Source organism: Camelus dromedarius, chromosome 35 (assembly GCF_036321535.1).
Source record: "Camelus dromedarius isolate mCamDro1 chromosome 35, mCamDro1.pat, whole genome shotgun sequence".
NCBI classification, from domain to species: Eukaryota; Metazoa; Chordata; class Mammalia; order Artiodactyla; family Camelidae; genus Camelus; species Camelus dromedarius.
The window spans coordinates 12,796,011-12,810,147 of NC_087470.1; the positions used below are offsets into that span (position 1 = coordinate 12,796,011).

Sequence of the window (14,137 nt, forward strand, 5' to 3'; positions counted from 1 at the left end):
GAGGAGGGGAGGATTCCAGCCTCTGGTCCAGCTTGTGAGGAGCTCAGAAGTTGCTCCTTCTGTCCTAAAAACAACACCAGAGCTGAGGGATCTGTAAAACCCACTGCTCTTCTTAGATCCACCAGAAAACTGAAGGGAAAAGCTGCTCCCAACCCAGAGAGGCAGCCGGAAACCTCGGAGATTCTTACAGCAGCTCCCAGGGCAGAGCCCGCTGCTGTAAGAACCGCCAGGGCAGGCAGATTTAAAAGGCCCCTGAGACCAGCGGGAGGTTCAGCATGGGGAAGTTTGAGTGTGACAACTCCAGGGGGCCAGTCAGAGAGGCCCCCTCCTCTTTTTCATGCATTTTACCTTCAGGATCCCGCCCTGTTCTCAGAGTGAAAATCACAGAAAAACCCCTCATGCTTCCTGCCAGGAAAGGAGAAAATAGCTCTATTGAAATACACCCAGAACATTCTGTTCCATTGTGGGGGGGGTTGTTTTGGTTTGTTTTTAATGAGAAATTATTTTACCAGAGCCTAACCAACCTGGGGGAAGGGAAATCCCTTCTGTGTCGCCCAAATTGGGGTGGGGGAAAGAGACACACTTGTGGAGGTCACAGCTCAGGGCACAGGCTCAATGAGAACTAATCACAGGACTACAGATGCTCCCCTCTGTCCCTCTCCCCCAAAGCCTTACCTCCATGTCAGTAGGGCCCCTGTGTAATGACAGGAATAAAATTAAAAGAAGTAAATGTCTCAGGAGTGTCTAGGGAAAACCCAAAGACAGGGGGGAGATGAAAACAAGGACACACGGGTGGCTTTAGCCTCTCACACCAATAGCTGTAGCAAACTACACACAGCCCAGCCCCAGCAGATAAACAGAAAACCTCACAGAAGAAGCTATTTATTTTGGTTCTCTTACCCAGTGCATTCCATGGTGCATCCTCGCCTAGAATTGAGTGGAAGCAAGTCCATCTCAGAAGGGACATAACTGAAGAGGGATGGCTTTCCAGACTCTGAGGGGCAGAGAGAGCACCAGCCTGGGTGCGAGCACAGTGAGGGGTGCGGTAGGGGGTGGGCTGCCTTCTTCCACAAATAAGGAAAATTCCTGAGGCCAGCACAGTGGGAGGGAGGGCTATGGGGTGGAAGCAGCCAGACTTCTTCCTGAGAACTGATGGGATGACTCCAAGGGACCATTCAGTTGTCCAAACTGGGCCCTGAGGGTGGGAGCCAGTCTGTTAGCCTCAGAGCCCAGGACTGAGGTGGGCGCACAGCAGGCCTTACTTGGCAGGGTCCATTTCATTTCCGTGAAGCCCTGTGTAAAACACGAAGCGTGGACGGCCTGGTGAGCACAGCTCTGCCCTCAAGAGCGGTTTCAACTCCTCTCTTCCCAGAGAAGAGAATCTCTGATCCCGTCCTGGGTGACGTCACAGAGATCACCCTAGTGGCCCAGGCTAGTGACCGGGAACATGTACCTTCCTGCAGCCAACCCCAGACGTCCACTGATGCATCATATACTGGCAAAGATATGAGTCCCTGTGCATTGGTCTAACAGCAGAGACTCTGCCACAGGCCCAAGAGGTGGTGTGTGGGACAAGCAGGGGTGCAGGAGTGTACGCAGTGCAAAGGTGTAAGTGGTGGCAGGGGTGCAGGGGCTGTGGAGGGTGCAGGCAGTTCAGGGGATGCGGGGGTGCAGGCAGTGAGGAAGGACAGAGAGTGGCAGGGGTGCAGAGGTGCAGGGAGTGTAGGGGTGCAGGGAGGTGCTCAGGCACTTGGGTAGGATCAGAAGGCAAGTGCACATCCTCGCAGTCAGCCTGACCCTGGGAGGCTAGTGCAATGGTTTGGGGCGGCGGCGTCGGCGGCGGTGGCGGGTGGGAGGCTGCCCGGGCAAGCCGGTCGATTTCTTCTCTTCCCTGCAGCCTGGCTTGGGGGGGCGTTGGCCGCCGGAGATTCGCCAGATGTTGGACTCCAGGTAAGCTTGCTCCTGGGAGGTGGGGCGGTTAGGTCAGGGGGCGGTGGCAGCGGCAGGGGGGCGGGGAGGGGCTGCCCCTGGCGACCTGGTGGAATAGCTGCCTTGTCCCGGCTGCCGGGCCTGGGAGCGGCCTCTGCTGCCCCAGATCCCGGGACACCCCTGTCCCACTTAGCCAACTGGGGGCGGGAGGCAGGGTAGTCAGGGTGCTGGGGTGGCGGAGGTCGGGGGCCTGCAGCGGGGAAGCGGGCCCATTTGCTCCCATCTTCCCCGCGGCTTGTCCTGGGGGTGGTCTCTGTTGCCCTGGGTTACGGGACACGTGTATCCTAGTCGGCCTGACCCGGGAGGCGGGCGTGGTACTTTGGGGGTGGTGGCAGCAGCGGCAGGTTTTCCCATGGAGCCGGTCCACTTGCTCCCATTTTCCCCCATTGTTTACCCTGGGGGCGGTCCCTGTTGTCCCAAGTTCGCTGAACGTCCATCTCCAGGTCAGCCTGCTCCCCAGAGGAGGCCACCGTGAGGTCAGGGGGCAAGAGTGGTGGCTGCTGCGGGGGTAGGAGGCTGCCTTGGGGAGCTGGTGGATTGGCTCCCGTCTCCCCGATGGCCTGGTGTGGGAGCGGCCTCTCCTGCCCCAGATCACCAGACACACCTGTCCCATTCAGCCTGCTGGGGGAGGGGCGCCCTGGGCGGTGCCTTTAATGTGCGGGGGTGGCGACGGCTGGGGTAGAGGACCTGCAGCGCGGAGCCTGTCCATTTGCTCCCCTCTTCCCCGCGGCCAAACCTGGGTGCTGCGTCCTCTGCTGCCCAAGAAGCCGGATGCCCGTCTCCAGGTCAGCTTGCTCCTGGGAGGCGGACGCAATGAGGTCGAGGGGCAGGGGCAGCCGGCCGTCGCAGCTGCCTAATGGGGCCACTTCTCCTCTCCCCTGACCTGGCCTGGGGACGGCCTCTCCCGCCCACGATTCGCCTGACACCCCACACCCGGTCAGGTTGCTCCTGGGAGGTGGGCGCGGTGAGATCAGGGGGTGGAGAGGAGAGGGGGGCTGCCCCTGGCGAGCTGGAGGATAAGCTCCCATCTCTCTGGAGGCCTGACGTGGGGCGGCCTCTGCTGCCACTCGTTCCCATCACACTTCTCAGGGTCATATTGCCCCGGGGGTGCATTAGGGTGCGGGGGCGGCGGGGTGTTGGCGGGGGTGTGGAGCCTGCCGCTTGGGAGCTGGTGGTTTAGCTCCCCTCTCCCCCGCAGCTTGGCCTGGGGACAGCCTCTGTTGCCCCAGGTCGCAAAGCACAGTTTCCCTGACAGCTTAACCACCGGAGGTGGGCAGGATGTGCTGAGGGGGCGGAGGCAGCCACCAAGGCAGCGACGGAGGGGGCTGTCCCTGGCCAGCCGGTCAATTTGTTCCCATCTCAACATTTGCTGCCCCAGTTTCGCAGGACGTCCTTCTCCAGTTTATCCTTCTCCTGGGAGGTGGGCGCAGTGCATGCAGCCCAAGGTCTGGGCTCTCCCCTGGGGAGGGGAAGAACTCTCTTGTTCTCCTTTGTCTTTATTCTTCAGCGAAGGGGTCACTGGCCCCAATTCTTAATTCTGAGAAAGTGTAGCCTGTGTTACGGAGGAGCTGCTGGACAGTGAGGTTTCTGGGTGGGTTTTCCCATCAGCTGATGCCCCAGGCAGGCAGGAAAGCTATTACTCAGAGCTTCTTAGTCTGGAGTTGGGGGATGGCCCCGCCATCCTCACCATGCTTTTTAAAAATGTGTTACTCCCCTCTTTTTCCTAGGTGACATTTTAGGTTATTGGGTCCCAGATTGCTGGCACACTCATCCCTGTTCTCAAACATCTTTTAAACTTGGGTGAAGTGATAAGTAGGGGAAGAAGATGATTTACTGAAAGGTAAGAACACTTAAATTTGCATTAAAGCTACATTCTGTCAATCTTTCTCAAATGATTTTTCTCTGATTCTAAATCCACGACCTAGTGAATGTTGTCCTCCTGTGTAAATCATTGATCTTCACATCACATTTGTTAAATGGTCAATGAGATTGGTTAATTAGATTATTCCTGAAAGGAAAAGCTCAGGCTTTTGAGAATTCCTTGTCTGATGTCACCCAGGCCGTCACAGTAGAAGACAGAGCTGATATAAAAATCTCTCAGCTGCCTGAACTGCAAAGCTTCTGGGATTACTGATCCCTGAAATGCAGGTGACTCTTGATGATATTCTGGGGGGTGGTTTACATGATCAGATTCTTCCAGTCCTGTAAATGGGTTCCGTGGCCCCAGCCCCGGGAGAGCTGGTCATCAGGGCCATATCGTGAGGGGTGGGATGGGAAGGCAAGGTCTAAGAGCTGGCATCACTGAGATTCCACACTCGCTAAACACAGACTCCAGAGCCTAATTGTTGGCAGGTTCTGTTCTGGATTTGAGAGTGTGTTCAGACATGATTCTTGCCCTTCGGGAGTCACTGCCTGCGTGGAAGTAACCTTTACATAGATCTGGGGAGGATGGCAATTAAGTAGATGGGCTGTTATGGTTCTCAGTATGCCCAGGCTCGCTCTTCCAGGCACTCGTGGGACTAACTAGAGTCATGTTATTCACTCGTTTACTGATTTATTACCCTTTAATTGATCATTTGTCCCACAGTAAGTGAAACAAGGGATCAGGAACCTGAGCTTTGTCCCCTCTCCTATCGCTGATTGTATCTGTCAGTCGGGTGCCCTGCGTATGCATTGTGAAATGGTGGTATTTCTGCCCAATGGGGCTGCACTGTCAGTTCTGGGAATCAGGGGAGACACGTGGGTAGAACAGTGGCTTGACAAACATGACACCTCTTTATATTGTCACCTGGGAACTTCTCTCTCCATAGTTAGCTCTGTATTATTTTTGTTGTTGTATTTTATCCAGCATTACTAAAAAGTTTTACTTAAAAAGAGATCCGAATTAGCTCTGTTCACCTGTTTCCAGAACTGAAAGCTTCAGTTCTAGAGTATCTGTTTGATTTTTCTTAAAAATACATTCCAGTATATTTCTCTGGTGAAAGTCTTTATCCTGTCATCTATTTCACCATCATTTCTTTATTTTCTTGAATATATTAAAAGTAATTATTTTATAGTCTTTATTGTTAATTCTGATGCCTACATCACCTGGGAGGTTGCATCCATTGTCTAATGTTTCTTATTCTCATATTATCCATCATATAGTCTTGACATGTTGCATATCTAGGAATTTTCTATTACATGGCAGACATTGTGAATGAAAAATCCATATATTATCTTCCATGAGAGGTTTTCTACCTTCCCGTCAGGCAGACAGGGTGAGGGACTGATCATCTCACTCCAATCAGGCACTGAGGTGGGTCAGGACTGGCGTCTTCTTTCTTAAAACAGCTTTGAGGTATACTTGGCAGAATAATTTTCACATATGTAAGTGTACAACTTAGTACACTTTGACATAAGTATATCCCCAAGAAACCATGACCACACTCAAGACAGTGAACACATCCATCAGCCACAAAACTGTCCTCCTGCCTTTTGTTGTTCCTTAGATGCAAAGAGAGATCTTTGTATCATATCATCCTTTATCAGATATATGATCTACAAATAGATTCTGTCTATGGCTTGTCTTTTCATTTGCTCAGCGGTGTTTAAAAAGAGCTTTGAAGAGTCTTCATTTTGATAAAGTTCACTATATTGGTTTCTTTTTTAAATAGATTAGACTTTTGGTGTTATAGCAGGGAAATATTTGCCAAACCCAAGATCTTAAAGTTTAAGCCTATGCTTTTGTCTCCTAGATGTTTTATAGTTTTCGATTTTCTATGAAGATCTATGATCCATTTTGAGTTAATTTTTCTGTATATGATGAGATTTGGATGACAGGTCATTTTTTTTTTTTTCATGTGGATATCTAATTGTTCCAGCACTGCTTGTTGAAAAGACCCTCCACTACATCCTTACTGAGAATCAATAGTCCATATGTGTTGGTTTATTTTTAATTTTTAATTTTTAAATTTTTTATCTTGTGGGGAAAGCAATTAGGTTTATTTTTATTTATTTATTTATTTATTTATTTATTTTATTTTATTTATTTATTTAACAGAGGTCCTGGGGATCGAACCCAGGACTTTGTGCATTCTAAGCTTGCACTCTACCACTGAACTGTACCCTCCCTCTATATAAGTGTTGATTTAGTTCTGAACATTTTATTCTGCTCCATTATTCTGTTTTCATGTTTTACACTAATAGCATACTTTCTGATTACTGTAGATTTTTTTTTTAAGTCTGAAAATCAGATAGTGTCAGTCTTCCAACTTTGTTTTTCCTGTTTAAAATTGTTTTGAATATTTGGGATCTTTTGCATTTTTATATGAATTTTAGAATCAGTTTTTAAGTTCCCTTCCTTATATCCTGTTCTGCCAAAATTCCACCCATGTCTTTGGCTATCTCCAAAGCCACAATTTCTGAAGAAGTCTCTCCAGACACCAGGTGAAAGGAATTTCTCTTTCGTCTGTGCTCCATTCACATTTCATAATATTTGATTACATTTATTCATATTTGGCTATATGTACTTGTCTGATCTTTCCTGCCATATAGTAAACCTCTCAAGATCAGGAATCTTGACTTGGTTCCCTCTGTCTGCTGAGAAAACTAGTTCTATGCTTTGCAGGAGTGAGCCCTGCAGTCAGAGGCATCTGCAGCACACATCTAGCTCATTGCTTGCATATCGTCAAGGAATCCTGCAGATTTAGAATTGTTTATTGATTGTTGTCTCCAAGACGGCTCAGTCTTTTTTAATTCTATTGCTACTGCTGCAGTTTCAAAGAGCAATGGGCTAATTATTTTCCAAATATCAAAACATACTGTAATTGAGTTGTGATGCAAATTATGTGCTGCTGTGTCTTAACAACCTGCTTAGTGTTCACAGGCTCCTTCACTCAGGGAACTTTGGGAGAATGTCATATCCTTAGAGATAGCCATGCTGTCTTTTGCGACCTGAGCAGCAGTATCTGAACTCACTCCTGTTTTTCCAGTGTCCCCTCTAGCCCTCCTCCAGCCCTCCATGGGGGGCCCTGCAGTTCTGCCCTCGAAAATCCTGTTGCTTCTCAGGAAGACTTCCCTATGAAACATAATCATGTCCTTTTTGTGGGGACATTCAGTCCAGAGATCTGACGGCAGGGGAAAATGTTTAGTCTGCTTTTGGTAGAACCTAAATTCTTCCATACTTGTTAAAGGCAAATCCAATGAGGAAACTGTGTTGGCATCTAACAAATCAGCATAAATGTCTGATGAGGAAGATCAGCTTCCCCATCCCACTCAGGCGTCAGGTTGACGTGACACTCACCTTGGCTAACATTCTCTCCTGTGAGCAACATAAGGTTCAAGACGTTATGAATGGCCTTTTGTTTTTCTTCCTTAGTCTTTCCACATTCACTGTGTCTGGTGAGATTACATGAATCCTGCTTATTTTCAGCCCAGCACTAAGCTTTTTTAAAGGATCACATGTTTAAAAGTCCAGTGGGCAATTTGTTAGAAGCTAGACATCCTCTTAGATATTGGCCCTAAAGTCAAACTTTGGTTAGTGTGAATGAAAATTTCCTTTAAAATTTTAAATACAGTGGTATAAACATTTAAAAATAATTAAATATTAGTCAATTTCATTAAACACTATAGCAGTTATTTACCTTTAAGCCTGTTTCTGGGGCAAATTTGCAAAGATTCCCTCTCTTCATTGATTCCCTCTTTGTCAGAATCCTTGAGAGGCCCCTGTCATCACTGTCAGTATCATCATCATCATCATCATCATCATGGAACTGACTCCTCTGGAAGATTCTAGGAAAATAGAGATGATGGGGATAGTGTAGGTGAGTGTGAGCATATACACTGAGAACAATTATTAAGCATTAGATGCACAGTATCTGTTCATTTAGAGAAGAATGTGACCATGAAATCCTGATGTGGTGAATGAAGGAAAGGGTGGGAACAGGAACTGAGCAAAGCGGGGAGCATAGATCCTCGGTTAGGAGACCAGCACGTTGGTGAGAATGAGGGGAGTGTGGTGGCAGAATCATGTCCCTCCCCCGCCACAGGGTGGCCACCTGTGACATGTTACTATACACGGCAAAAGAGATGACAGATATTTTAGGACAAAAATCTTAGAGGATTTCTGTCTTCTAAATTGTCTATTAGCCTTTTAAACCCATGATACATTGTTAGAGATTAGTGCAGGGCCACAAATAAACAGGATTCATATAATCTCACCAGATGTACTGAACGTGGAAAGACTAAGGAAGAAAAACAAAAAGCCATTCATATGTGCCTTGAACCTTAAATTGCTCACGACAGGAAACGTTACCCAAGGTGAGTGTCACAGCCACATACATAATGCCTGAGTGGGGTGGGACAAGGGGATCCTGAGATGAGGTGATAGGGAGAGTAGCCTGGATTGTCCAGGTGGGCCCAGGGTAATCACAGGGGTCCTTACTAGCAGAGGACATTTCCCATCTGAGTTTAGGGTCAGAGGGAGGTGCAGCCATGGAGCGATGTTCAGAAAGGCTGCTGGCCATGAAAATGGAGGAAGCCGTGGGGCACAAGCTAAGGAAGGTGGGTGACCTCTGGAAACTGGAAAAAGCAAGGAAACATTCTCTTCTAGACCCTCTAGAAGGCAGGCACCCTGCTGGTACCTTGAATTTAGCCCAATGAGAACTGTGTTGGATCTCTGACCTCCACAGCCATAAGGTGATAAATCCGTGCTGGTTTAAGCCAGTAAGTTTCTGGAATTCTGTTATAGTTGTAATAGAAAAGTAACATAGGGAGGGGGTGTGTAAGGGATTAAAGTTCTGGGATGGGGTGTGGAGGGGATTCTGACATTTACACCTAAAAAACAACCAGGTGAGATGGGAAGGTAGTGCCCTCAAGCCGAGTTTTAGGGAGAACTACCTGGCAGGGCTGTTACGCAGACTGAAGCGAGGACAGCATTGGAGTAGAGGAATCAACTAAACCTCTACCAGGAAACTAAGCAGTAAAATGTCACAGGGCTTCAATGGTAGTGGATGTAGGAAGGGTAATGGGCAGAGAGAAGCATTACTTTGAAGGAATTAGTACAGGTTTGATGACTGCATGTTGGGGAGAGTTAGCCGATGTGTGGACTGAATGTTTGCATCCCCTCAAAATCTATATGTTGAAACCCCATCTCCCAGGGTGATGGTGTTGGGAGGTGGGGCCTTTGGGAAGCCATTAGGCTAAAATAGGCAATAAGAGTAAAGGCCTCATGAATGGGATTAGTGCCCTTATAAGGGGCTATAGAAAGCTTGCTTCTCTCTGCTCTCCACCCCATGGAGATAGTGGGAAGACAGCCATCTTCAAGCCATGAAACCAGTCCTCTCCCAGATACCTTGATCTTGAACATCTCAGCGTCCAAAACTTGAGGAATATGCTGGTTGTTTAAGCCACCCGACCCACGGTAATTTGTTACAGCATCCCAGACTGACAAAGACAGTGGAGAATGCCTCTGAGTTTGGCACTGATTGCCTGGAGATGCTGAAACCCAGGGAAGTGGGCAGCACAGATGTTTACTCATTTAATCCTGCCAACACAGTAGGAGATAGAGTCTACATGTTCCTCACCATTTAAAAGATAAAGAAAAGGGGCAGAAATAAGTTAAAAAAAAAAAAAAGAATTTGTCCAGGATTCACACAGAACCCCCCGGAGGCAGAGTGAGAATTTATACTCAGGCGGGCTGGCCCCAGAGCCCCTGCTCATAACTACTACATCAGATGGCCTGGCTTATGTGGATCATTTTTTTTTTCAACTGTGAGATGATGATACTGTGTCCAGTAACTTATAATTTCAAAATACGTCACTATAAGGGAATCACTAGTCACGCGCATTACAAACCACAGAAAGCTAGACATACAAAAATAACCTGTTAGGGCAAGAAAACCACTAATGTTTCTAAACATCATACACGCTGAGCCTTTGGAGTAAAATGTGTATTTATAATTCTGTCTGGCTACAGAATAACTTCATAATCCTGCATGTGGCTGGTGGCTCCCATGGTGGACAGCATGGGCCTAGGGAACTTAAGTGACTTGCCCAGCCTCGCCCAGGAAGCTCGTGGTGGGATCAGAGCTATAGTCTGGGACTTTTCCTTCTTATCCAACAAGTCCCTCCTGGAGGCTTAGAAGCTTCTCCTTTGGTGCCCAGCTGTCTATCTGTACTTATGACATCTTGTCAGGTGTCCCAGCCTGTTCCTGAACATCACAGAACCCACTTCTGCCCTTTTCTGGCCAGGTAATACCTTCTAGCAACTTCCATTGCCTTCTTGGCATCAGTTCTTACCTGGAAGCGTAGTGGCTAGAGATGGAAATGTGTCCACATGACAGATATTTCATAAACATAGCAGGAGTGGTCAAGAGAAGAAAAAGTCAGGAAGAAAAACCAGTGGAAGGAAGTCATTAAATACACCAAATGGATACTTTCAATGTATGTTTGTGTTACTGAGTCCAAACTTGTTCTGCTCGCTGCATGACAGGCCAGTAAATCGGGAGACCAGGTTTTGGGGCAAGGAATGGCAACTTTAATTGGAAAGCCAGCTGACCAAGAAGATGGCCGACTAATGTCCTGGAGAACCATCTTCCCCAAGTCAGAATTCAGGCTCCTTTTATATTAAAAAGGGGAAGCGGGAATGCTGAGTTGTTGCAGACTTCTTGGCGTAGGAATTCTTTGTTGTTAGAATCCTTTGTTCCTGCAGCTCTTCACCTGGGTCACATCCCTGTAAACCTCCAACAAACAAATGTTATTTTCTATTCTGTAACTTGTTATCTTTATAAGAATGGAAAAGTGTTAATATCCTTCAAAGTCAGAGCCTTGAGAATAGGCTCTCCTGTCTATTTCAGGCTCTAGGCAACATTGTTTTACAAAACGTGCAGAACCAACAAGACTAAACCTAGGAAACAGGGCACAGGTTTAAAGTCAGAGGAACAGATCTCATATGGAATCAGATTTGTTCTTTTCTATTACAGGGGCAGAAGCAACTTGAGGATGACGTTTATTTGATTTATAATTTTCTCTCAAATTCTTTTTAACTCTTGATCACTTCCATTTCATTTGCTTGTTTTGAATCACTCACGGCCTCTGTACCCTTCAGTATAATTTACTGTGATCTCAGTACTGTCCAGCCTTTGTCTGTGTGTTAATGCTGCTTCCATTTCATCTTTTTTTCTCTGATTACTTTTAATATTCTACTTATTTTCTGTACTTTGCCAACTCTTCTTTCATTCTGTAGGCTTCCCATATATTTCTTAAACTCTTGTATATCTTTTTTCTACTTTTATGAAAACAATTGCTTTAAGTCATGTTTCCCATAATACATTTAGTAACACCTTTCACCATTCTATGAAAAGCAGTTTTGTTTTCTAGAGTCTTCCATTATCTGTCATTTTATTTTGTTCTCTTTTTTTAAATGTATTTTTGTATAAATACCAGCTAGCTCTTTTATTTTTAAGAACTTTTTTTTCATTTCGACTAGAAATCCAGGCCAAGCTCTTTTCCAAATATGTAGAGAGGTGCCCAAGTCATGTGCCAGTCCAGAAAGATAAAATCAAGATTTTTTCATTGTTGTCTCTCCCCAGTCTGCCAGAATCAGTTCTGCAGAGCTGCTCCCAGTGTGCATTTTCCCCATGTCCACTGCCTCATGTCCTGCTTCCTGCAGATGCAGCTTGTCTGTGAAGATTCCCGGTGAGCTCTCCTCCTCTCTCAGAACCAAAGCCGTGCACATTCCCAGTGATGTCCTCTAGGCCCTGGTCCTGTTGTTATAAAGAAAAAAATGTTGCTTTCACTCTAGAGTGTGCTACTTACACTAGAAAGATATGTGTTACCAACATTCTCTGAGCTCCAAAGTCATGGGCGTTCTGTAGCTTTGTAAGCACAGTCTGAAGTCAGGAAGTGTGATACCTCCAGGCTTTGTTCTTTTTCCTCAAGATTGCTTTGGTAATTCCGGGTCTTTTTTGGTTCCATACAAATTTTAGGATTATTTGCTTAGTGAGATAAGTCATACAGAGGAAGACAAATACTCTACATTATTACTTATATTCAGAATGTGAAAAATAATACAATCAAGTGTGTGTCACAAAACAGAAACAGACTCAGATGCAGAGAACAAAGTAGTGGTTACCAGTGGGGAGAGGGAAAGGGGGAGGGGACAGAGATGGGTAGGGGATTAAGAGACATGAACTACTATGTAGAAAACAGATAAGCAACAAGGATCTGTGGTATAGCGCTGGAACTGTAGCCATTTTTTGGCAATAAGTTTAGATGGAGTATAACCTATAAAACTATTGAATCCTTATGCTGTACACCTGAAACTAATACAATGTTGTAAGTGAGCTATACTTCAATAAAAATAAATGAGTAAATAACTAAAATATAAGTGAATAAATAAATAAAATATAAATGAATAAATTAAAAATAAAACTTGGGACATTCTTTTCCCATGTCCTTCCCTGTTTTATATTTACTGATTTGGGCAGCCCCCTCCTATTTCATTGTTCAGGAATTTAAGTAGCCCACATACCTCAACAAAACATTAGATTTATATTTTTTTCTTATTTTCCCAGTTACTTTTTTACATTTGAGAATAAATGAGAAATGAAGGATTTAATCAGCCACATTAGAGTGGAAAGTTTTTAGTGTCCTTTTAAGAAAATATTTTGCGTTATATTTTGTATATTTTATTTATTTGCAATTGGTCTGTCAAGATTATCTACTCCTTCTTGACTCAGTTTTAGTAATTTGCATTTTTTCTAGAAACAGTGAACTTAATTTAGAGTCTAGATTTTTAAAATATATGCATTATTTTACATACACATAGATCTCTTTTTAATGAAAAAAGTTTTCTCATTATTTGTAGTTATATTCAATTATCTTATTTCCTTCAACTAATTTGCAAAGTAGGTTGGTGGCTCTTTTCAAACTACCATACATATTTTTATATTTTAAATATTGTTTAAAACATTATTTTTCTTTAAAATTTCTCCTGTTTTACTTGCATGTTACTTATCTGTTTCTAGATTTTGAGTAGAATATTTTATTTTAAACTATTTTTTTCTAATAATGCTTTAGAGCATCATGAATTAACTCTGATTGTTGCTTTTTTTGTGTGTGTGTCTCTCATAGGAATTGATGAATATTCTGACTAATTTTGAGAGTTTCTTTTTTATTGAAATAAAGTTTCTGGTGTACAAAATAGTGAGTTATGTTAAAAGAGTTTCTAATGCCAATTTTGATTCTCAAAATTCGTATTAAAAGTCAGTAAAGAATTGTAAGCTATCCATTTTTTTTTATTTCTATGTAAAGAGCTTTAGTTGGCTACTATTTCAGTTCTAAATTTATTGCACTGTGGTTTAAGGGTGTAGCTTGAATAACATCCATTTTTTAAATTATAGCTTGTCAATTGCTGAGTCATTGATTGATCTTACCATGTGGTAAATTATTTGTAGGTGTTTCAATAACGTTAGGAAATAATGAGTATTCCTAATCTGGATTACATGCTTCTATGTCTAGTAAACAAGTGTTGCTTGTTGTAGCTTTTAAATCTTCTATACTCAGTTTCTAAGAAAAAGGCATTAAGATGTTATAGAATATTAAAGAACAATTCAAAGAATGAAGGCATCTTTATGTGCCAACAACAAATGCCCTCAAGATGTAAGTGCTGAAGCCAAATTTTGGAACCCCTCCTCCAGGGCTTTGCTCAGAACTTACCTTCTCCGGAAGCTGACTGAGAATCCTATTTAACGTTGCAGAACTCTCCACTGCACACACAGGAAATTCTTACTCTTTACTCCGCTCTGCTTTTTCCACAACCCTTAATATATTCTGCAATATTAAATGATTTAATTATACGTTATGTTTACTGTTAATTGTCTGCTTTTCTCCACTCAGATATAAGCGCCACAAAACCAGCAACTTCTGCTTGTCTTGGTTGCCAATGTCTCCCAGTGCCTGGTACACAATGAGTAACTGTTTAATAGATATATCTTGAAAAAATGTTTATTATTGTAAGTCATGTAGGAATAAAATCCCAAACTATTTTGAAAACACATAAGATGCAAATACATAGAAAAGAACCCATAAGGAAACTCACAGAATTGTTACATGTTTGATTCTAGGATGGGGCTGAAAAATCAAGGAGGCTTTTTACTTTTAACTTGAC

General features: G+C 44.3%; 1 long non-coding RNA gene across 3 annotated transcripts; it reads left to right on the plus strand.

The window, feature by feature from the left end:
- The first annotated feature begins 1,895 nt into the window (after positions 1–1,895).
- On the plus strand, positions 1,896–12,675 carry LOC135319973 (uncharacterized). 3 transcript variants are annotated; one of them, XR_010379099.1, is made up of 3 exons: positions 1,896–1,950; positions 3,717–3,829; positions 11,559–12,675. It is a non-coding gene; the product is annotated as an uncharacterized LOC135319973 (long non-coding RNA). The 3 variants fall into 3 exon arrangements; XR_010379102.1 differs by lacking the exon at positions 1,896–1,950 and adding an exon at positions 2,651–2,774; XR_010379101.1 differs by lacking the exon at positions 1,896–1,950 and adding an exon at positions 3,516–3,580.
- Positions 12,676–14,137: the final 1,462 nt, after the last annotated feature.